This window comes from Salmo salar, chromosome 01 (assembly GCF_965601325.2).
Source record: "Salmo salar chromosome 01, fSalSal1, whole genome shotgun sequence".
NCBI lineage: Eukaryota > Metazoa > Chordata > Actinopteri > Salmoniformes > Salmonidae > Salmo > Salmo salar.
In genome coordinates this window covers 124030001-124052430 of record NC_138291.1, presented here as the reverse complement: position 1 = coordinate 124052430, position 22430 = coordinate 124030001, and the positions used below count along the sequence as shown (strand labels likewise).

The window sequence follows — 22430 nt, the reverse complement described above, 5'->3', positions numbered from 1 at the left end:
TGAGGGAGAGAGAGAGAGGGGGAGAGGGAGGGAGGGGGAGAGGGAGGGAGAAGGAGGGGAAAGAGATGGAGAGGGGAGGGAGAGAGGGAGAGGGGAGAGGGAGAGGGGAGGGAGAGAGAGAGGGGGAGAGGGAGGGAGAGGGGGGGAGGGAGGTAGTGAGAGAGACAGAGGGAGAGAGAGACAGAGGGAGAGAGAGAGAGAGGGGGGAGACAGGGAGAGAGGGGGGAGGGAGTGAGAGAGACAGAGGGAGAGAGAGACAGAGGGGGAGAGAGACAGAGAGGGAGAGGGGGAGAGATGGAGGGAGAGAGACAGAGGGAGGGAGGGAGAGAGACAGGGAGAGAGAGGGAGGAAGATGGAGGGAGGGAGAGGGAGGGAGAGAGAGAGACAGAGGGGGAGAGATATGGAGGGAGGGAGGGAGAGACAGGGGGAGAGAGGGAGAGGGAGAGAGGGAGGGAGGGAGATGGAGAGAGGGGGGGAGGGAGATGGAGAGAGGGGGGAGGGAGATGGAGGGAGAGAGACAGACAGAGGGAGGGAGAGAGACAGACAGAGGGAGGGAGAGAGACAGAGGGGGAGAGGGAGGGGGAGAGATGGAGGGAGAGAGACAGAGGGAGGGAGGGAGAGAGACAGGGAGAGAGAGGGAGGAAGATGGATGGAGGGAGGGAGGGAGAGAGAGAGACAGAGGGGGAGAGATATGGAGGGAGGGAGGGAGAGAGACAGGGGGAGAGAGGGAGAGGGAGGGAGGGAGATGGAGAGAGGGGGGGAGGGAGATGGAGAGAGACAGACAGAGGGAGAGAGACAGACAGAGGGAGGGAGAGAGACAGAGGGAGGGAGAGAGACAGGGGGAGATGGAGGGAGAGAGAGGGAGATGGAGGGAGAGAGAGGGAGATGGAGGGAGAGAGAGGGAGGGAGAGAGACAGGGGGAGGGAGAGAAACAGGGAGAGAGGGAGAGAGGGGGGGAGGGAGAGAGACAGACAGGGGGAGGGAGAGACAGACAGAGGGAGGGAGAGAGACAGAGGGAGGGAGAGAGACAGGGAGAGAGGGGGAGAGAGGGGGGAGGGAGGGAGAGAGAGAGGAGGGGAGGGAGGGAGAGAGAGACAGAGGGAGAGAGAGACAGAGGGAGAGAGACGGAGGGAGGGAGAGAGAGGGGGAGAGGGAGAGAGGGAGAGGGAGAGAGACAGACAGACAGACAGAGAGACAGACAGAGGGAGGGAGAGAGACAGACAGAGGGAGGGAGAGAGACAGACAGACAGACAGAGGGAGGGAGAGAGACAGACAGACAGACAGAGGGAGGGAGAGAGACAGACAGACAGACAGAGGGAGGGAGAGAGACAGACAGGGAGGGAGAGAGACAGGGAGGGAGAGAGACAGAGGGGGAGAGAGGGGGAGGGAGAGAGAGAGAGAGAGAGAGAGGGAGACAGACAGACAGAGGGAGGGAGGGAGAGAGGGAGGGAGAGAGGGAGGGGAGAGGGAGGGAGAGAGACAGGGAGAGAGGGGGGGAGACAGGGGGGGAGGGAGGGAGTGAGAGAGACAGAGGGAGAGACAGGGGGAGAGACAGAGGGGGAGAGGGAGGAAGAGAGACAGAGAGAGGGAGGGGGGGAGGGAGGGAGAGAGAGACGGAGGGAGGGAGAGGGAGAGAGAGAGAGGGAGGGAGAGAGGGAGGGAGACAGAGACAGAGAGAGAACTGTCAACGTTGTGAGTTCACAGATTAGACAGATCAGCCTGGGTACCTGTCTCGTTCTAAACATTAGGCTACACTGCTGTAGAGAATAGCTATAGCGTTTGATACAGTACTGAGCAAAAAGCAGAGCACTTAGACCTTGTTACCTAGCTTGGTCCCAGACCTGTTTGTGTTGTTGGCAAGACGGCACAAACAGATCTGGGATCAAGCTATTCGCTAGCTACATTAAACCTACTAGTTACCTTTAGCCATGGTGCCCTCATTCTACTGATGAATGTCTTGGTACTGCTCAGGTGGTACTTGGTACTGGTCTCGGACTAAGGCATGTTGTCCTCTCTGTACTAACTGATGTCCATTTTCCTTGGACCATGTTGTCCTCTCTGTACTAACTGATGTCCATGTTCCTTGGACCATGTTGTCCTCTCTGTACTAACTGATGTCCATTTTCCTTGGACCATGTTGTCCTCTCTGTACTAACTGATGTCCATTTTCCTTGGACCATGTTGTCCTCTCTGTACTAACTGATGTCCATGTTCCTTGGACCAGACTAAGGCATGTTGTCCTCTCTGTACTAACTGATGTCCATGTTCCTTGGACCAGACTAAGGCATGTTGTCCTCTCTGGTCTGATGTCCCTTGGACCAGACTAAGGCATGTTGACCTCTCTGTACTAACTGATGTCCATGTCCCTTGGACCAGACTAAGGCATGTTGTCCTCTCTGTACTAACTGATGTCCATGTCCCTTGGACCAGACTAAGGCATGTTGACCTCTCTGTACTAACTGATGTCCATGTCCCTTGGACCAGACTAAGGCATGTTGTCCTCTCTGTACTAACTGATGTCCATGTTCCTTGGACCATGTTGTCCTCTCTGTACTAACTGATGTCCATGTTCCTTGGACCAGACTAAGGCATGTTGTCCTCTCTGTACTAACTGATGTCCATGTTCCTTGGACCAGACTAAGGCATGTTGTCCTCTCTGGTCTGATGTCCATGTCCCTTGGACCAGGTGGCAGCTGGTAAGCTGGATGACCACTTCCCTCTGGTGGTGTGGCAGACCGGTTCAGGAACTCAGTCCAACATGAACGTCAACGAGGTGATCAGCAACAGGGCCATCGAGATCCTCGGAGGGAAGCTGGGGAGCAAGGACCCTGTTCACCCCAACGACCACGTCAACAAAAGCCAGGTAGGCTAACCATTCAGAAACGCTTTCTCATTTCATACAAAATGTTGAAGAAGGAAATAAACTGTTTTTCACCCAGATTGAAGTAGCTAGTGACCGTGTTTTATTTGGCGCCTCAGAAGGGTAACGGGCGGCAGCGTTTGCCCTCGGAAGGGTAACGGGCGGCAGCGTTTGCCCTCGGAAGGGTAACGGGCGGCAGCGTTTGCCCTCGGAAGGGTAACGGGCGGCAGCGTTTAGTTAAATGTTTGTATTTATGGGTATCTGAAAAGCTCAGGTAAAGAGTTTTTAAATATCAATCGATCTGTAATTAATGTAAATAGTTGGGTCTTGCAGAGCATTTGAATGGACTTGTAGTTGTCTACTCTTGCAGAGCTCCAACGATACGTTCCCCACAGCCATGCACATCGCAGCAGCCAAAGAGGTCCACGAGGTTCTGCTGCCTGGTCTACAACACCTCCACGACGCCCTGCACGCCAAGGCTGTGGAGTTTAAAGACATCATCAAGATCGGACGCACACACAGGACGCTGTGCCGTTGTCTCTGGGACAGGTACAGTACACACACACACACACACACACACACACACACACACACAGGACGCTGTGCCGTCGTCTCTGGGCCAGGGACAGGACGCTGGGCCAGGGACAGGATGCTGGGACAGGTAGGGATGCTGTGCCGTTGTTTCTGGGACAGGTACAGGACGCTGGGACAGGTACAGGACGCTGTGCCGTTGTCTCTGGGACAGGTACGGGACGCTGTGCCGTTGTCTCTGGGACAGGTACGGGACGCTGTGCCGTTGTCTCTGGGACAGGGACGGGACGCTGTGCCGTCGTCTCTGGGACGCCAGTGAGAATGTGATAGTCTTTGTGCCTGTCTCTGTGACATGGTGTTGTCACGATACTCAATACCAGAAATGATACCATGGCAGAGAAAGCAGCGTTTCGCTCTCAGTCACACTGTATTTAGTTTTACAGAACAAATGGCCACTGGATTGATGTAAATAATAATCATGATGTCATTCTGCCAGGTAGGCATGGGCCACGTTGTAGTTAACTTTTAATTGAGAAGGTTTTGGTAAAGCCTTTCCATCTACCAGAAGATGGTTATCATTAGCATTATCACCTCATTAGCCTTTCCAGCTACCAGCAGACAGTTGTCATCAGCATTATTGTGTCATGACTGTCCTGATCAGGTCAGGGTACAGGAGACCACCACCCTACAGAGTATCTCCCAAAACCCCAACAGAGGAGGAGAGATCTAGGGGTCTGAAGATGTGGGGGTTTTATGACCCCTCACGCCATAATAAACCTTAGGCCACAGAGAAATTCCTTTGTCCTCACAATGGAATTCTGGCCTCAGAACATTAAACATGCAATAAAGGGACTTTGGAACAATGGTTTCCGTCAGCCACAACGGTGGTCATGACGAGAGGTGGAATATGAAAATGTATGTAACTTTTGAATTGTTATTAAAGGTTAAGAGATGACGTTATGAAAACATTGTACCTTTAAGAGTTTTCCCAGTATATGCCTGATGTTTATACATTGTACGTTGTGTGGAAAATATCCAAATCAAAGAGAATGTTTTGGTAAAGATGAGATGTGAAGGTAGTGTCTAAAATAGGATTTTAGTCAAATCTAGGCCTTGCCCCTTAACTTGGTCCGCCCAGAGAATTGCCCTAAAGGCGGTTACGCCCACTTCTGACCCTAGGGTATAAGACAGGAGAGTGAAGAATTAACATATGAGACTAATTGACCCCAAGCTGCAGCGAAGGTCTAACAAAGTCAACGAACCCCAAGGTTGAAGACAAAGAAATCTTTTTCTACACGAGCTACGGACGAGTAGCTGTGTCTAAGCGGGTGAATTCAAGCCGAACCACCCAGCCTCCACTCTCCATTGAATCGTGGTATATACACCGTTCGAGTCCGAAGCTGTGAGCTCTGAGCTACAGAGCTGTCTGTCCTCAGAAGACCCCTTTCAGATCAAGGGCGAGGGATCAGACCACTTAGCCAAGAAGGACACTGACATCGTGAGGACAACCAGAGAGTTGCGCCGGAGAAGTGCGTCATTGAGAAGCCTAAACGACACACGCGGAGCTTCCCACCTGAGACCTCCAACACGTAATTACATCATTATATTCTGACCCATAAGAGCAGCAGTTCGGGGCAAGGCTAGGTTTAAATAAGCATGGCTGACAAATGAACCCAAATGTATATTTCTCTCGTGTACTTTCTTGGTTTCTCTCTCTTTTAAATCCCCATTTTGGGTAACACGCGCCATAGTGTGTTGGCCCGTTATACCAAGTCCTAATCAATAGCTAGACTGTGTTTTGTGTATGTGTATTTTTATCATCATTTTAGCTTGCTAGTAAATAAATAATCAACTAAGATTGGTGTGGTAAACTCATTGGTGAAGCCCGGGTCCGTGCAGATTCACGGATTATGCGACGTTCAGAATGAGACTGTAGAGGAAATTGATTAATTTAGCGACTGTTGTAAAATCGATATTCTGATATCCTTTGAGTTAATTTGGGAAATAGAAACTCAATCAAAATACTGTTCCCATGGTGCCCCAGGTTGATGAGTTAATAATTGCTTGATTCATTGCTTAATTCATTTAATCACGCAATTATAAACCGTTAATCATTCGATGAGCAACAGTCGTCACATTAACTAATACAACGTCACGACATATGGCGCCCCGTGTGAGGCGTCTAAGATAGGACTAGGCCGCACTGTTGGGTTATTCCATATCAATTGTGTAGCAAGATACATACATTCCATTAATAGCTATAGGCAGGACTAGTGTGGGAGAGAAGTGTGTGTGTCGTTCCATTTCACCCAGATACTGGTCGGAATAGAACGACCCCGGTTGTATATCTGACCAAAGCAGTGTGAAGGGGGGTCTACTGAATGCTACGAGCTAGGACATATGTACCAGCCGATGTAGGCATTCTGAGAAATAATACTCGTTGGGCCTAACGTAGTGTTATTTCTGTCGATCGCTTTCAGGAGTGATCTGACTCGGTCATAAGTAATTCCTAGAGCAGAGGACATATGAGCCAGCCATTACGGAAATTAGAGTAGATCTATTCGTTTGACCGAAGCAAAGTTATTATCTCTCTACCTCTCGCGTTTGGTAAACGGGAAGAGGTTAAGGGTTGAACGTGAGACGTCACCAAGTAAACCTGTTCCCTTGTTGGAGGGAACTTCCCTTGTGCGGCGAGGGGGAAACCCCGCGCAAGGAAAGCTAAGCATTGCGCCAGATGCTAGGCTAACAAAGGGGAGCAGCCATTTTTGTTTTCCTCTTTGTTCATAGTGAATTCCCGCGTTAGGCAGGAATCCTGTGAGATCTCAGCTGGGGCTATCCGTAACCTCTGGCGAAGAATCGCCAGTCATTTTTTGTGAAATAAGTCAGGTTACGCTGTAGGATATCAAACCAGTCTTAACTGATTAGATATCATTGTCTTGTTCAATTTTATACATACATTAAATTGATACACTACCTTTCCAGGTTGGTTATGGGAATAATACACACATGAATGTGCCATAACCAATGAGACATTATTAAACTGTTCCACGTTAACTTAGATATAGCAACTATTTCAGGTTAATTAAAGCTAATTCCTTTAGCCTATACGGGGTTGACTAATCATTCAAATTGATTAATAGATTAAAGCTGTTTTACTAGCTTAATGGTGTTTAGGTAGACTTTTTAACAGTATTGTAAAATTCTATTTTCACTGGTACCCTGTCGATTTTAGCTTGTGTTAACCTCTATGGGCTAGGTGGGACGCAAGCGTCCCACCCGTGGTGCACTCCATCAACAGCAGGTGCATTTCAAGAGCGGCAAATTTGAATCCAAATAAATGTCAAAATTAAAATTTTTCAAACATACAACTATTTTACACCCTTTGAAAGATAAACATCTCCTTAATCTAACCACGTTTTACGATTTCAAAAAGGTTTTACGGCGAAAGCATAAATTTAGAGTATGTTAGGACAGTACATTTACAAGAGTTGTGTGTAATGTTGTGCCAATTCAAAGACAGGTGTCACCAAAACCATAAAATCAGCTAAAATTATGCACTAACCTTTTACAATCTCCAACAGATGACACTCCTAGGACATTATGTTAGACAATGCATGCATTTTTAGTTCTATCAAGTTCATATTTATATCCAAAAACAGCGTTTTACTGTGGCGTTGATGTTCAGGAAATCGTTTCCCTCCAATAACCGGCATTCAAGTCAGCACCACAAATTAAATAATTAAAATTATAAAACATTGGTAAAATATTATATTGTCATTTAAAGAATTATAGATTTACATCTCTTGAACGCAATCAACTTGCCAGATTTAAAAATAACCTTACTGGGAAATCACACTTTGCAATAATCTGAGCACTGCGCCCAGAAAAATACGCGTTGCGATACAGACTAGCCGCCATGTTGGGGAGATCTAAAATCGAAAATACTATGTAAATAATCCATTACCTTTGATTCTCTTCATCAGATGTCACTTCCAGGTATCACAGGTCCATAACGAATGTAGTTTTGTTCAAAAAAGCTCATAATTTATGTCCAAAAATCTCCGTCTTGTTAGCACATGATCTAAGCCCGCCGGACTTCACTTCATGAACGAGGGGAAAAAATATATTTACGTTTGTTCAAACATGTCAAACGTTGTATAGCATAAATCATTAGGGCCTTTTTTAACCAGAACATGAATAATATTCAAGGTGGACGAATGCATTCTCTTTTATAAAGTATTGGAACGAGGGTACCCAACATGAACTCGCGCGCCAGGTGTCTAATGGGCCATCATCGTTCCATGGCTCTTGTTCGGTCAGATCTCCCTCCAGAAGACTCAAAACACTTTGTAAAGGCTGGTGACATCTAGTGGAAGCAATAGGAAGTGCCAAAAATATTCCTCAGCCCCTGTGTTTTTCAATGGCATAGGTTTAAAGGTAATACAACACATCAGGTATCCACTTCCTGTCAGAATCTGTCTCAGGGTTTTGCCTGCCAAATGAGTTCTGTTATACTCACAGACACCATTCAAACAGTTTTAGAAACGTTAGGGTGTTTTCTATCCATATATAATAAGTATATGCATATTCTAGTTACTGGGTAGGATTAGTAACCAGATTAAATCGGGTACATTTTTTTTATCCAGCCGTGCAAATACTGCCCCCTAGCCCTTACAGGTTAACAGTGACCTCCGGTGGTGAAGAATCACCAGTAATTATTTTTAAATAATTCAGGTTATGCTGTACGATATCTAACCAGTCTCAACTGATTGGATATCATTGTCTCGTTCAATTTAATATACATTAAATTGCTACACTACCTGTCCAGGTTGGTTATTGGAATAATACGCAAACTAATGTGTTCTAACCAATGAGACATAGTTAAACTTCTCAACGTTAACTTAGAGATAGCAACTCTTTCAGGTGTATTAAAATTAAAATTCCCAAATAGCCTATACAGGTTAGATTTATAATTAAAATCGATTTAATCAATTAAACCTGTTTTGGCAAGTTAAGTAATAACCAACTCACATTACTGACCCAGTCTTGATGATTCATTGACGTTTACAAACTGAGTTAAATCGTGTTTGCGGCCTCCAACTAAAAAACCCAAACATTACGTAAATTGAAATAACTGACAATCATAATAATGAGCAATCCATCAGATGGGTTTCCACCCATTTCCCCTCTAATCTGCGGACCTTCACCCACGGAAAGATTGATCGCGGACCTCAGCAACGATGCAAATCCTAACTATGCCGAGGGGCTGAAAATGTTAGATTTCAATGCCATAAGCGAGAAAAATGCAGACATTGCGACAGACGCTCTTCAAAATAGACCATCAGGCGGAGGCCTTGTGAAGGTTCTCTCCAGTTTAGCCCTCAACTATGCCCACCAGCAGAGATGGACAGTGCACCACTACCTCAGTGCCCAGCAGAGGCACGAGCAGGAAGCTGGGGAGTTCAAGGTACAGGTGGAGAGAACCAGGGAGCTGGCATCGAAAGCTGAAAAAGATAAGCTACTGCTAGCCGAGGAACTGTGTGTGAGAACAGATACATTGGAAGATCTGTCTAACACTTATAACAAAGAACGCGAACAAACTCTTGACCAAGTCCGTATTATAAAAGAACAACTCGGTTTAGCTAAAACTAAATACGATGAAGTCCACGCGAAACTAGATGAGTCGGACGCGCTAGCTAGAAAACGGGGCGAGCAAATTGATGCCCTGCAAGCGGTTGTGAATGAATCCACTCAAAGCAATAATGCTCTATTCCAAAAGCTGCAGACCAAAGACGATTAGTTAATGAACACAATGACCAAGTTGGAGGACAAAACAGCAGAACTCATTGAAGTCGCTGATTTAATGAAGGATGAGAAAGACCAGGTGAGAAAGTTGGAAAATGTGACCTCTAAACAAAAGGAGGACATCGCATCACTGGATCTCTCACTCCACACTCGCGACCTCTCCCTGCAAACCATGACAGATAAGTATGAGGCCGAGCGAAGCAAGGGCGACACCTACGTGTCGAAAATAAACACCCTCAACTCCCAGGTGGACTCTGCGATGCAGCATAACACCACCCTTAGGTATCATCTGGAGGAACTCCAGAACAGTCACGCGCTATCGCGGGACACCCAAACCAAGCAACCTAGCTCACATCCGGAGCTAAGAGAACGAGGGAAGGTAGATGACAGGAGATTTCAGCCCCTTTCTCTTGGCCATTCGGCCCACAGTGAATTGGGGCCTCCTCGCCAACACAACCACAGCTTGACTTTTCCTCTTGGCCTCTCGGCCCACAATTCTCCACGGGAGAGTGCAGAGGCTCCCCGACACTTGGCGGGGATCGCCTTGACAAAATCGTCAAAAACTTCCGCCTCTTCGACCCCGTTCCGGGAAAGCCAAACGTCACTTGAGACATTCTTAGCAGACATAGAGGACGCCTTGGATGGCTACCCAAACGCTATGAATGCAGATAGAGCCTATCTTTTGAAGCGAACGTCCGACACGTGACAAGGTTCATCCGTCTACAAGAGCAACACGTGCAAAACGACTATGCTAAACTTGCCACGGTTTTGAAAATAGAATTCAGTGGTTCTGCGACTCGCAAACACGATAGTTCGTTGGCTAACAATATCAGACAAGCTCGAAATGAACACCCACAAGCCTACTATCACCGGCTTCGTTCAGCTTACTTTGGCATGCTCACTGAAACAGGAATGGAAGACCTATTACCGTTCAAAAAACTTTTTCTGTCAAACATGTCTCCCAACTTCATTAACTACTTGGGCCCTACTGCCCACGTCGGGTTGCCAATCTCGACGCTCCGAGAGCTGGCAAGCACCGCTTTTGAAGCATCAAAAGCAAGCCGGGCTAAGAGCCCGGACCCCTCGACTTTCGAGCTTAGGCGGGAACCATCACTCGAATTAGAAGGGGCTGCATCAGGGACATATGCGGTAAAAGATGACGATCAAAGGGGGTGGCAACCAAGTAACCACCACCCCGACAACCACCGCCGTAACAATAGCTACGATGAACGTCCCCAATCTAACAGGTCCCGTAGAGATCAACCTAGCCGACATGCCCCTCCGCCTAACTCTCACAAAGGGTCAGGACACAAGGGTAACAAGCGTAACAAGGGCAACAAAGTGTTCAACAATGATTTAAACGCTAACCGAAATGATATAGAAGCTCTGATAAAAGATGTACTGCATCGTAAGAAATTTGAGAAAGAGGAGAAGGATAAGTCCTCATGACTAGGCGTAAAATTGTTGGAAACCGAGTCCGCCGAAATTCATGCAATTCAAGAGGACGCAAACATTTCCATTACCCCCACCCCCACTCAAATCCCTGTCCAGGTACCGCCCGTTCTAGACACAAGCCCGCAGGTTTTGTCTACAGACTTGGACACGGAGGTGGAGATGCACGAGATAAGCAGCTTTGCAACAGATGATTCCTCTCCCATTCCGATAGAGGACCCACTGGGTCACGTAGGTGACTTATCTGTCTTGGAAATCGCCGCAGATTACAAACCGCTCCGTTCTCCCAACCCACTCCATTTTGTTGGGGATATGACGAGAAAAACCAACTCGAACAGGCCATACCTTAGAACAGTCCTGGAGGACTGTGTGACCTGTCACGCTCTGATAGATTCGGGTTCGACAATTTCCCTCATATCCGAAACCTTGCTGGATGAACTAAAAAGGGCAGTGGACCCAACAAAACGTTGGTTGAAAACGGAACATTGCGATACGAATCTTCGAGGTTTCACTCAAGCTACCTTGCCCCTAACCAAACGTCTCCTACTTAAACTCAACTTCGAAAGCGTGTCACTGATACACCCCGTGTATGTGACTAGCATCGAAATCGAACGGATGCTGATTGGGAGTGATTTAATTGACCGTTTGGTACCACTAATGGATTGGAAAACCAATCAAATCTGGTCACAAATACCTATGCCAACTCCGTTGACTTCGCCGCATTCTTCCAAGGCTACCTGCCGTACATTGTGCAACGACGTGGGTCCGACGTCAGCATCTGACGCAAACCCGGTGAACTTGGCCATGAGCCCGCCATTTGTGGCAAATGACAATGTGAGTTCGACTCGGAACTTAACCGAACATGAGGTTTTCTTGTGCGGCTTGGGTGATTCACCAGCCGACACTTACCGCCCTCCTCTGATAGGGGGCGTGTGCCTGAACGGCACTATGGCTGAGGATACCAGGCTGGCCACCTGGTCAGAAAAATCCGCAATCAGTTTGGAAATGTTCAACGAAATTTCGAAAACAGCTAACTGCCATCCCCTTGTGCCGAAAACTTTTAGATTTCCACTGGGAACAACTCCCCAGACAACACTCACCGCAATAGGGGTGTGTGCGCTATCAATCCGCATTGGAACCAAGGAATTATCCCACTACCTACTGGTTGTCGCGGACCTCCCACATACAGTCTATGTGGGAGCGGATATCTTGGTAAGATTGGGTGTTAAACTTGATACCATACACCAAGTTCTTTGGTCTTTGGCGCAGCCAAACCAACATGCCTTGTCTTTCGACCCGGTGCGAATGGCTTCCGGGCAGACTATTCCTGAAGCTTGCAAGGCGATAACTGAGTCCGCCATGTTGATACCGGCAAGAACCACAGAGGTTTCTGTAAGACTGAACCTGGCGCCCGGATACCGGATGGAAGGCACCACTGCGTTCTTCCAACCCTCTCCAAAACTATTCGACTTGGGGCTAACTATCAATGGCAACCCACTGTTGGAACTAACCGCTAGATCCACTTACCTCCTGGTACAAAATCTGACTCAAGCGGATATTTCCATTCCTCGGCACACTCAGCTAGGAACATTGATCGATTACGCCTTCCATGATTATGAACTAGTTGTTCCCGTGATTGGGCCTCTTCCGTCCTCCCTAGACCTAGATGGTGAGGGAGGTACACTGTTTACTTGTCAGTCAAAAGCAATAGCACTAACTCCCGTATTTCCACTGGACGACACATCGGCGTTCCGGCTGGATGTCGATCCTGACAGCAACCTGTTAATATACTCCATCGTCACGGAGGATGATATTGCGTCTCCTCCGGCATGCGAAGTACACTCTTGTGAGGTAACAACCGATGACTCTTCCAAAAGTGACATGTCGTCACCACCCGATGAAGACCTGTACAATGTCGCCGAACCATATCCTGGTTTCCATGCACAGGTAATACAACTACTGTCGGAGGCTGATGCTCTTGTCAATGACACTGAACGCCATCAGTTGAGAGAATTGTTTAATAAACACAGTGAGATCTGGTCGACAGACTCGCTGGATTGCGGGGTTACGGGTATCCATGTGGTGCGTATTCCTACGCCACCCGGAGCAACTCCTACGTTTGTTAGACAATACAAAATTCCGCTCGCAGCATACGCAGCAGTACAAGAGATTATCGATTCCTTATTAGCTAAACGGATAATCAGGGAATGTAAAAGTACGTACAGCGCTCCCGTGTGGCCCGTTCTGAAACCAACGGGTAAATGGCGTCTTACCATTGACTATAGACAACTCAACAAACTGGTTCCGTTGTCTCGTTGGCCAATGACACAGCTCGACCAAGAGTTGCCAAAGGTGGCAAACGCCAAGTACTTCTCCACCGTCGACGTGGCAAATGGTTTCTGGACCATGACAGTCGACCCGCGTGACCAACACAAGTTGGCTTTCTCTTTCTCGAACAAGCTCTTCACCTTCAATCGTTGCCCATTCGGGTATGCGAACTCCCCCTCAGAGTTCAACATCTTCCTGCACAAGGCGATGCCAGACGCAGCCTCTAGGGGGACGATAATTTACGTGGACGACGTTCTCATGAGAAGTGAGACTTGGTCACATCACCTCAATGAAATGGACCACGTTCTCACCCAACTCGGGACTGCAGGGGCTAAGTTGGCCATCATGAAAGGACAATGGTGCAGGACCAAGGTAAACTACGTTGGGCTTCTGGCGGGTGCCGAGGGCATCCTGCCACAGTCTAACCGAATCCAAGCAGTCCGCAACATCAAAACACCTACAAACCTTTACGAGGTGCGCAGCTTCTTGGGAGTATGTAATTACTCCCGTCAATTCATCGAAAACTACGCCGACTTGTCAAAACCGTTGACTCACCTTCTTCAGAAAGACACCCCATTCGTTTGGGATGCCACTCACAACGAAGCGGTGGCTTCCTTGAAAAACCTGCTTTGCGAGGCACCCTGCCTGGTATACCCCAACAAAGACAAGACATTCTTTTTGGAAGTCGGTTTCTCAGAGCACTGCCTTAGCGCTGGGTTGTACCAAAAATACGACCAAGACAAACGTGTGGTTGCTTACGCGAGCAAAACACTCAACCCTGCCGAACACAAATACTCAGACTGCGAAAAAGCGCTGCTGTCGACAGTCTGGGCAATCAAACACTTCACCAGTTATGTCGGCGGACAAAAGGTGATCATAGAAACATGTCACCAGCCTGTGACTTTTCTGAAAAGCCAACGAATCCGTGAGGGTGCTGTACACAACAGCAGGATAGCGGCTTGGCTCATGACGCTGCAGAGCCATGATGTAGTAATCAACTACGCAAAAGCAAAAAACCTGCCTTTGGGCAGTGCCTTGGCGGTGTGTCAACACTGTGGTGACGATGAAACCGACTCCGGACCACCCCCGCGTGACATCGCTCCGCCATTGCCTTCGAACCATCACTATTTCGAAGAGATCGTGTGTCTCGACATGCCGATGGCATTTGTAGATGGCTGTTCTTACCGCCATCTAGACCACTTGCAAGCTGGGGTGGGATTGGTATGGCACAACGACATTCCGTGCAAACCACTTCAATTTCAGCTCGGCAACAAGACCAGCCAGTTTGCAGAAGTGGCTGGCGTGCTGATCACCCTGCAAACAGCGGTAAAACACGAATTGGCAGAACTGGCGATCTGCACCGACTCAAACTACGCGAGACTCACCTTCTTATGCCACTTGCCATTTTGGAAACAAAAGCACATGACTACTTCAAGTGGTAAAGAGGTGAAAAACAAAGAGCTCATTCTAGCTTGTGATGACCTCATGACCAAACACGACATACAGGTGTATTGGAAGAAAGTCAAGGGACACTCCAAATCACCTGGTCGTGACAAAGTTGGCAACGACCATGCTGACAGCATGGCGAAATCTGGTGCAATTCACGGCACCCCTTGGGTGTTTGATGCTCGAGACGAGAAACCCACTGAGGAAGCTATGGTGTCTGCGGTAACGCGTAGCCATGTAGCACCACGGAAAACGTCTTCGCACGAACATAATGTGCTGCTAACGCATTCATTCATGAATGGCGACCTGGTAGCAATGCAACACCAAGATGAGTCCCTCGCCACTTTGATGGCATTCCTGTCGGATCCTGTCAACCACCCAGTGTCCGAACTGGCTTTGGCAGGTTCACACGACTTGCGTTCGCTGTACGCAACTAAACAGCACCTCACACTTGTAGATGACCTATTGGTGTATGTTTCAGAAACCGACACTGCTCGAAGGTGGGTGGTTCCTAAAACACAGAGGGGGATAATGATAGCTCATGCCCACGACGAGCCATGTGGAGGCCATAGGGGGGTCAAGGCTACATGTGAAACATTGCGACAGGTGGCCCACTGGCCTCACATGGAACAAGACGTGGCACGATACGTGAGGGGGTGTCTAGTTTGCTGCCAGTTTCATCCCACCAAGCCACTTCACAGAGCACCCCTGCAACGCAAGGTTGTGTCTTACCCCTGGAGCTCGATCCAGATCGACTGGGTCGGCCCAGTTGCCAGGTCGGCCAGAGGCAACAAGTACCTCCTCACAGTGACTTGCGCATTCATAAAGTGGGTGGAGTGCCTGCCGGCGACCAATGACACAGTGGAAACCACTGCCGTTCTTTTGCTAAACCACGTTTTCAGTCGTTTCGGCCTGCCAGGAGAAACCGTGGACAGCGACAGAGGAACCCACTTTTCGGCAGCTGTAATGACCGAACTGTGGAAACTCCTGGGAGTCAAAGCTAAACTCCACATCGCGTACCACCCTAGGAGCTCGGGGGGGGGGGGGGGTAGAAAGGAGCAACCAATCAATTGTCAGAATCTTGAGGAAATATGTGGCAGCCAACCACAAAGATTGGGACCTCAAACTCCCATTGGTACTGATGGCAATCAGAGCCACACGCAACAGGTCTACGGGAATGACACCCTTTGAGATGATGACGGGCCGGCAAATGACCCTTCCACTGCATCTCCTGTACCAACCGGGAGATGTCGCCGCAGCCACCGCCTACACGGCTCATCGATACGTGACCGACTTGCGGAACCATCTCCAGACTACCTTTGCGTACGCTCAAGGACAATTGGAAAGAAGTGCAGAAGGTGACAAGACCTATTACGACAAAAAAGCCTCACACCAGGTGTTCGAGGTCGGAGATAAGGTGTGGTACTACATATACACCAAACCCGCGGGCGTCGCAACAAAGTTCCTGCCCCACTGGACGGGGCCACACGGGATTGTGGTGAAGCTATCACCTGTAGCTTACCAGATCAAAATCAGCAAAGGTCGACAAAACGCCACATTAAAGTGGGTCCACCGGAACCAAATCAAGTTGTACACTCCCCCCATGGGAATAGAAGGGGTGCTAGCCAGCACCGAATAGATAAAAACCCTAGCAAAACCAGAGGTACTAAGAAAATTCTTAAGTACCCTCAGCTGATCCCTTCCAGGAGACCAGTACGTTGCACCTAATATCTTTTATTCTCTTCCCAGCTACCAGATATACATCTGTTGTCACTAGTGATATCGTCCTGCGCTGTACTGATTAAAAATAAGAAAAACAGAAAAATAGTTGTCAAAACAATTTTTATTTACGAATACAAATAACTGAAATAATCCAACAATCTCTGATTATGCGCTTCTGTAGGATGGAGTTCCTTTGGATGATCCTGACACTCTGCGCCCTGGTCAAAACCAACCCAGCAGACGTAATCACGAACGGACCCCCTACGGGAATCGTTCTCCGCGACGATCCAGGACTCCTCATAACTAACTGCAGAGTACACACGCAGAGGGTATATGTCCGCCTAGATGCAGAGAATGTGTACCGCCAACACATTCCACCTGCGGCGCATTTGAGTTGGGCCGGGGCTGACTGGACCAGCCAGGCAATTAAGCACGCCCAGCTAGACACTGCCCATATGTTGGCCCAACTCCAAAAGTTCACAGTAACACAGTCAGAACTAGCTGAGCCCAGGCGAGAAAAACGATTCGTCGGGGCGCTACTATCGATAGGGGCAGCCGTAGGGTCACTATTTGCCCTAGGTACCACTGCCGTCAACGCAGTCAGTCTAGCCACAGTCAAGAGGAATGTTAGGGAGATTACTGAAGAGATGCCACTTATCCAGCAACAGATGAAGGCACAGGCCCTTAGGTTGCAACATGTGGGAAAGTCTCTCCAGGACACTATTCTGGTGGTCAACACACACGCTACTCTCCTGAACAAAACTATCCTGTCTGTAGGAAAGCTAGCAGAGGTCATGAACCATGACTATGCCCATGTCCAATTGGTTCGATTGTTACTGGAGGATTTTCTCCGTGAAGTTAGCTCTTCTATGGACCACTTGGCCATGAATAGAATCCCCTCATATCTAGTGCCCCTCTCAATGGTGCACGACATATTGACCTCAGCTACTTCAACCACGATCAGGCCGTTACAGTCACATTTGGCCTATAGTCTGGAGTCGGCCATCCCAATACACGTTGATGTTGATCGTAATGAAGTGGGTTTTCTACTGACGCTGCCGGTTGTTGAACTGGAGAATATCTATAGATTGAAAACGGTTCTCAATGTAGGATTTTGGCGCGACAGTACCCACGTAAAGATTGCCACGCCCCCAGTTGTAGCTTACCAGGAAAACAACCCAGATTTCTATCTCACCCCTAACCTGCTAATGTGTACTCTAACCAAAGATGTCCACTACCTTTGTCCTAGCAAACCATTTGTCAGGGATAACACCGAGCGTCTTTGTGGTATTAAAGCTATCACCAGCGAAGAACGCTGTAGAGCCAAACTAACAGCCAGGGATGGGGCCACCACCACACAAGTGGAGGTGGTAGGGAACCGATGGTTGGTCAACACACTGTTCGCGTCCGCCACTATGACTTACGAACGCCATGACTCCATCACCCAATTGAACCTCCCCAACCAGACTGTTTTTGTTACGGTACCAGAGGGGGCGATTATTCACGTAGACGACCTCGCTCTATACTACCTTCCCGACGACCGGATAGACACAGAGATTGAAATGCCGGACGCTTTTGCTAAACGTTCCCTTGAGTTACCACAAGCCATTCAATACCAAATCCAGTACGAGGGACCCATGACTGTTGATCTTAGCGTACTGGATGAGGCACAGTTAGTCGACCCGACTGACTACAGACCAAAAGATTGGTCTGTCGCCCGCTCTTGGACGGTGCCGGACAGTATCCTGACTGTGACTATGATCCTTGGTCTCATTTCCCTTGGCGTGTGCACCTACTACGTACACAGGCGCACACGTGCAATGGAAGACCTAATGAGGTCTTATACTAGGATCACCCGTGGGACGGAAGCGATCCCGATGTTTGGAAAGTTGGCAATGGATCCGGAAACCCTCTTACAGGGCCCAGTCCCAGCCTCCTCTCCCGAACTCGCTAGGTCAGCCCAGTAATGTCCCTAATGTAAGCTTTGGCCTTCAGGGGCCAAGTTTTTCCAAGTGCCTGCAAGTAGGATCACCCTAGACATGACATTAGAGACAATGCCATGATAGAGCTATTTAGCCAAGACCTTGGACATATATAGAACATAGTCCATATTAGATGATTAAGGTGTGGTAGACATATTTTGTATACTTTTATGTTTTTATTCAAATTTTTCGTTTCATTACCTTTGACACTTAGGAAGCCTTAGTGCCAAGACGCCGCTCGTTTGGGGAGGAAATGTAATGATGTATTGCCTGAGTGTTGTGCATTATTAACGTCTGCCAAGTTACTGCCTAGGTCCACTAGCCGGGATAACCGGACGACGGGCCGGAACACAGAGCCACTGCCAGACCTCCTAGGTCCATTCTGGTGGTGATCCACAGCTTGCGGAAAGCCTACCAGGGTGAACCACCAAGGGGGGGGGGGCTGCTCTGATGATCCACAGACCAGGACATCCGATGGTCATTCTTATGGTGGGTTGCAACATGCAGAATCATTCCAAGTTGAACCTACCAGAGTGGGACTGCCATGACTGTCCTGATCAGGTCAGGGTACAGGAGACCACCACCCTACAGATTATCTCCCAAAACCCCAACAGAGGAGGAGAGATCTAGGTGTCTGAAGATGTGGGGGTTTTATGACCCCTCACGCCATAATAAACCTTAGGCCACAGAGAAATTCCTTTGTCCTCACAATGGAATTCTGGCCTCAGAACATTAAACATGCAATAAAGGGACTTTGGAACAATGGTTTCCGTCAGCCACAACGGTGGTCATGACGAGAGGTGGAATATGAAAATGTATGTAACTTTTGAATTGTTATTAAAGGTTAAGAGATGACGTTATGAAAACATTGTACCTTTAAGAGTTTTCCCAGTATATGCCTGATGTTTATACATTGTACGTTGTGTGGAAAATATCCAAATCAAAGAGAATGTTTTGGTAAAGATGAGATGTGAAGGTAGTGTCTAAAATAGGATTTTAGTCAAATCTAGGCCTTGCCCCTTAACTTGGTCCGCCCAGAGAATTGCCCTAAAGGCGGTTACGCCCACTTCTGACCCTAGGGTATAAGACAGGAGAGTGAAGAATTAACATATGAGACTAATTGACCCCAAGCTGCAGCGAAGGTCTAACAAAGTCAACGAACCCCAAGGTTGAAGACAAAGAAATCTTTTTCTACACGAGCTACGGACGAGTAGCTGTGTCTAAGCGGGTGAATTCAAGCCGAACCACCCAGCCTCCACTCTCCATTGAATCGTGGTATATACACCGTTCGAGTCCGAAGCTGTGAGCTCTGAGCTACAGAGCTGTCTGTCCTCAGAAGACCCCTTTCAGATCAAGGACGAGGGATCAGACCACTTAGCCAAGAAGGACACTGACATCGTGAGGACAACCAGAGAGTTGCGCCGGAGAAGTGCGTCATTGAGAAGCCTAAACGACACACGCGGAGCTTCCCACCTGAGACCTCCAACACGTAATTACATCATTATATTCTGACCCATAAGAGCGGCAGTTCGGGGCAAGGCTAGGTTTAAATAACCATGGCTGACAAATGAACCCAAATGTATATTTCTCTCGTGTACTTTCTTGGTTTCTCTCTCTTTTAAATCCCCATTTTGGGTAACACGCGCCATAGTGTGTTGGCCCGTTATACTAAGTCCTAATCAATAGCTAGACTGTTTTGTGTATGTGTATTTTTTATCATCATTTTAGCTTGCTAGTAAATAAATAATCAACTAAGATTGGTGTGGTAAACTCATTGGTGAAGCCCGGGTCCGTGCAGATTCCCGGATTATGCGACGTTCAGAATGAGACTGTAGAGGAAATTGATTAATTTAGCGACTGTTGTAAAATCGATATTCTGATATCGTTTGAGTTAATTTGGGAAATAGAAACTCAATCAAAATACTGTTCCCATGGTGCCCCAGGTTGATGAGTTAACCTGTTAGGGCTAGGGGGCAGTATTGACACGGCTGGATAAAAAACATACCCGATTTAATCTGGTTACCACTCCTACCCAGTAACTAGAATATGCATATACTTATTACATATGGATAGAAAACACCCTAAAGTTTCTAAAACTGTTTGAATGGTGTCTGTGAGTATAACAGAACTCAAATGGCAGGTCAAAACCTGAGAGATTCCTTTACAGGAAGTGGCCCATCTGACCATTTCTTGAACTTCTTTTCCATCTCTATCTTTTACTAAGGATCTCTGCTCTAACGTGACACTTCCCACGTCGTCCATAGGCGCTCAGAGCCCGGGAAAAAACAGAATGTCGTCATTCCAGCCCCAGGCTGAAACACATTATCGTCTTTCTCAAGTGGCCGATCAAGGGACTCTGTGCTTATCCGCGTGACCCGACCGCCCCCGCCTTTGTGATTTTTTTCCTCTGTTTGCCGAAAAGGAGATTCCCTGCGCGCGACACTTCTTTACCATTTCGGATAGTGTCTGGAACGCACGAACAAAACGCCGCTATTCGGATATAACGATGGATTATTTTGGACCAAACCAACATTTGTTATTGAAGTAGCAGTCCTGGGTGTGCATTCTGACGAAGACAACAAAAGGTAATCAAACTTTTATAATAGTAAATATGATTATGGTGAGTGCTAAACTTGCCGGGTGTCTAAATAGCGAGCCCGTGATGCCTGGGCTATGTACTTAGAATATTGCAAAATGTGCTTTCACCAAAAAGCTATTTTAAAATCGGACATATCGAGTGCATAGAGGAGGTCTGTATCTATAATTCTTAAAATAATTGTTATGCTTTTTGTGAACGTTTATCGTGAGTAATTTAGTAAAATGTTAGCGAATTCCCCGGAAGTTTGCGGGGGGTATGCTAGTTCTGAACGTCACATGCTAATGTAAAAATCTGGTTTTTGATATAAATATGAACTTGATTGAACAAAACATGCATGTATTGTATAACATAATGTCCTAGGGTTGTCATCTGATGAAGATCATCAAAGGTGAGTGCTGCATTTAGCTGTCTTCTGGGTTTTGGTGACATTATATGCTGGCTTGAAAAATGGGTGTCTGATTATTTCTGGCTTGGTACTCTGCTGACATAATCTAATGTTTTGCTTTCGTTGTAAAGCCTTTTTGAAATCGGACAGTGTGGTTAGATTAACGAGAGTCGTGTCTTTAAATGGCTGTAAAATAGTCATATGTTTGAGAAATTGAAGTAATAGGATTTTTAAGGTTTTGAAAATCGCGCCACAGGCTGGCAGTGGCTGTTACGTAGGTGGGACGCAAGCGTCCCACCTAGCCCATAGAGGTTAATAATTGCTTGATTCATTGCTTAATTCATTTAATCACGCAATTATAAACTGTTAATCATTCGATGAGCAACAGTCATCACATTAACTAATACAACGTCACGACAATTGCCTCATTAGCCTTTCCAGCTACCAGCAGACAGTTGTCATTACCATTATCGCCTCATTAGCCTTTCCAGCAGACAGTTGTCATTAGCATTATCGCCTCATTAGCCTTTCCAGCTACCAGCAGACGGTTGTCATTAGCATTATCGCCTCATTAGCCTTTCCAGCAGACATTTTTCATTAGCATTATCGCCTCATTAGCCTTTCCAGCTATCTGAAGACGTTTATCATTAGCCTCATCGCCTCATTAGCCTTTCCAGCTACCAGCAGCCGTTTGTCATTAGCATTATCGCCTCATTAGCCTTTCCAGCTACCAGCAGATGTTTGTCATTAGCATTATCGCCTCATTAGCCTTTCCAGCAACTAGCAGACAGTTGTCATTAGCATGCTAACGGCTACACAAAGTGGTAGACATAAGCATACCACACAGACGGGCATTCCCTTGCCGTTGCCTCTTGAGGAAGTTGCAGGGAATACGAATAACTGTTGATGGTTTATGATAAACTCGGGACAAATTAATTAATTTCAATACATTTTACTTAATTTCCAAACGTGAGACACATTTTGATATTTTTTTCATATTTTATTGGAAAAAGTACAGATGTTTTCGGTGTACTGTGCGTACAACACTAGTCTGCTAGATGTCAAACTATCCTAATGAACCATAAAAAAAAAAAAAATTGTATTTCTACCAGTCAACTATCGGTCCTGTTTTCTCTTCGTTTTTACAGGAGTTTGGTGGGTACGTGCAGCAGGTGAAGTACAGTATTGAGCGAGTGAAGACGGCCATGCCCAGAATATATGAGCTGGCAGCATGAGGCACTGCCGTGGGCACAGGCCTCAACACGCGCATCGGCTTCGCTGAGAAAGTAGCTGCTACTGTCGCCTCTCTCACAGGTACAG

The 22430-nt window shown here is 47.4% G+C and overlaps 1 pseudogene across 1 annotated transcript in view; it reads left to right on the top strand.

Moving 5' to 3' along the window:
* The window catches only part of LOC106564811 (fumarate hydratase, mitochondrial-like), a 48566-nt pseudogene that overhangs the window by 6890 nt on the left and 19246 nt on the right, over positions 1-22430 (top strand). The window contains exons 4-7 of the transcript XR_014394790.1: positions 2687-2863; positions 3231-3388; positions 3560-3605; positions 22259-22424. The product of XR_014394790.1 is annotated as a fumarate hydratase, mitochondrial-like (transcript). The remainder of the gene's footprint in view (positions 1-2686; positions 2864-3230; positions 3389-3559; positions 3606-22258; positions 22425-22430) is intronic.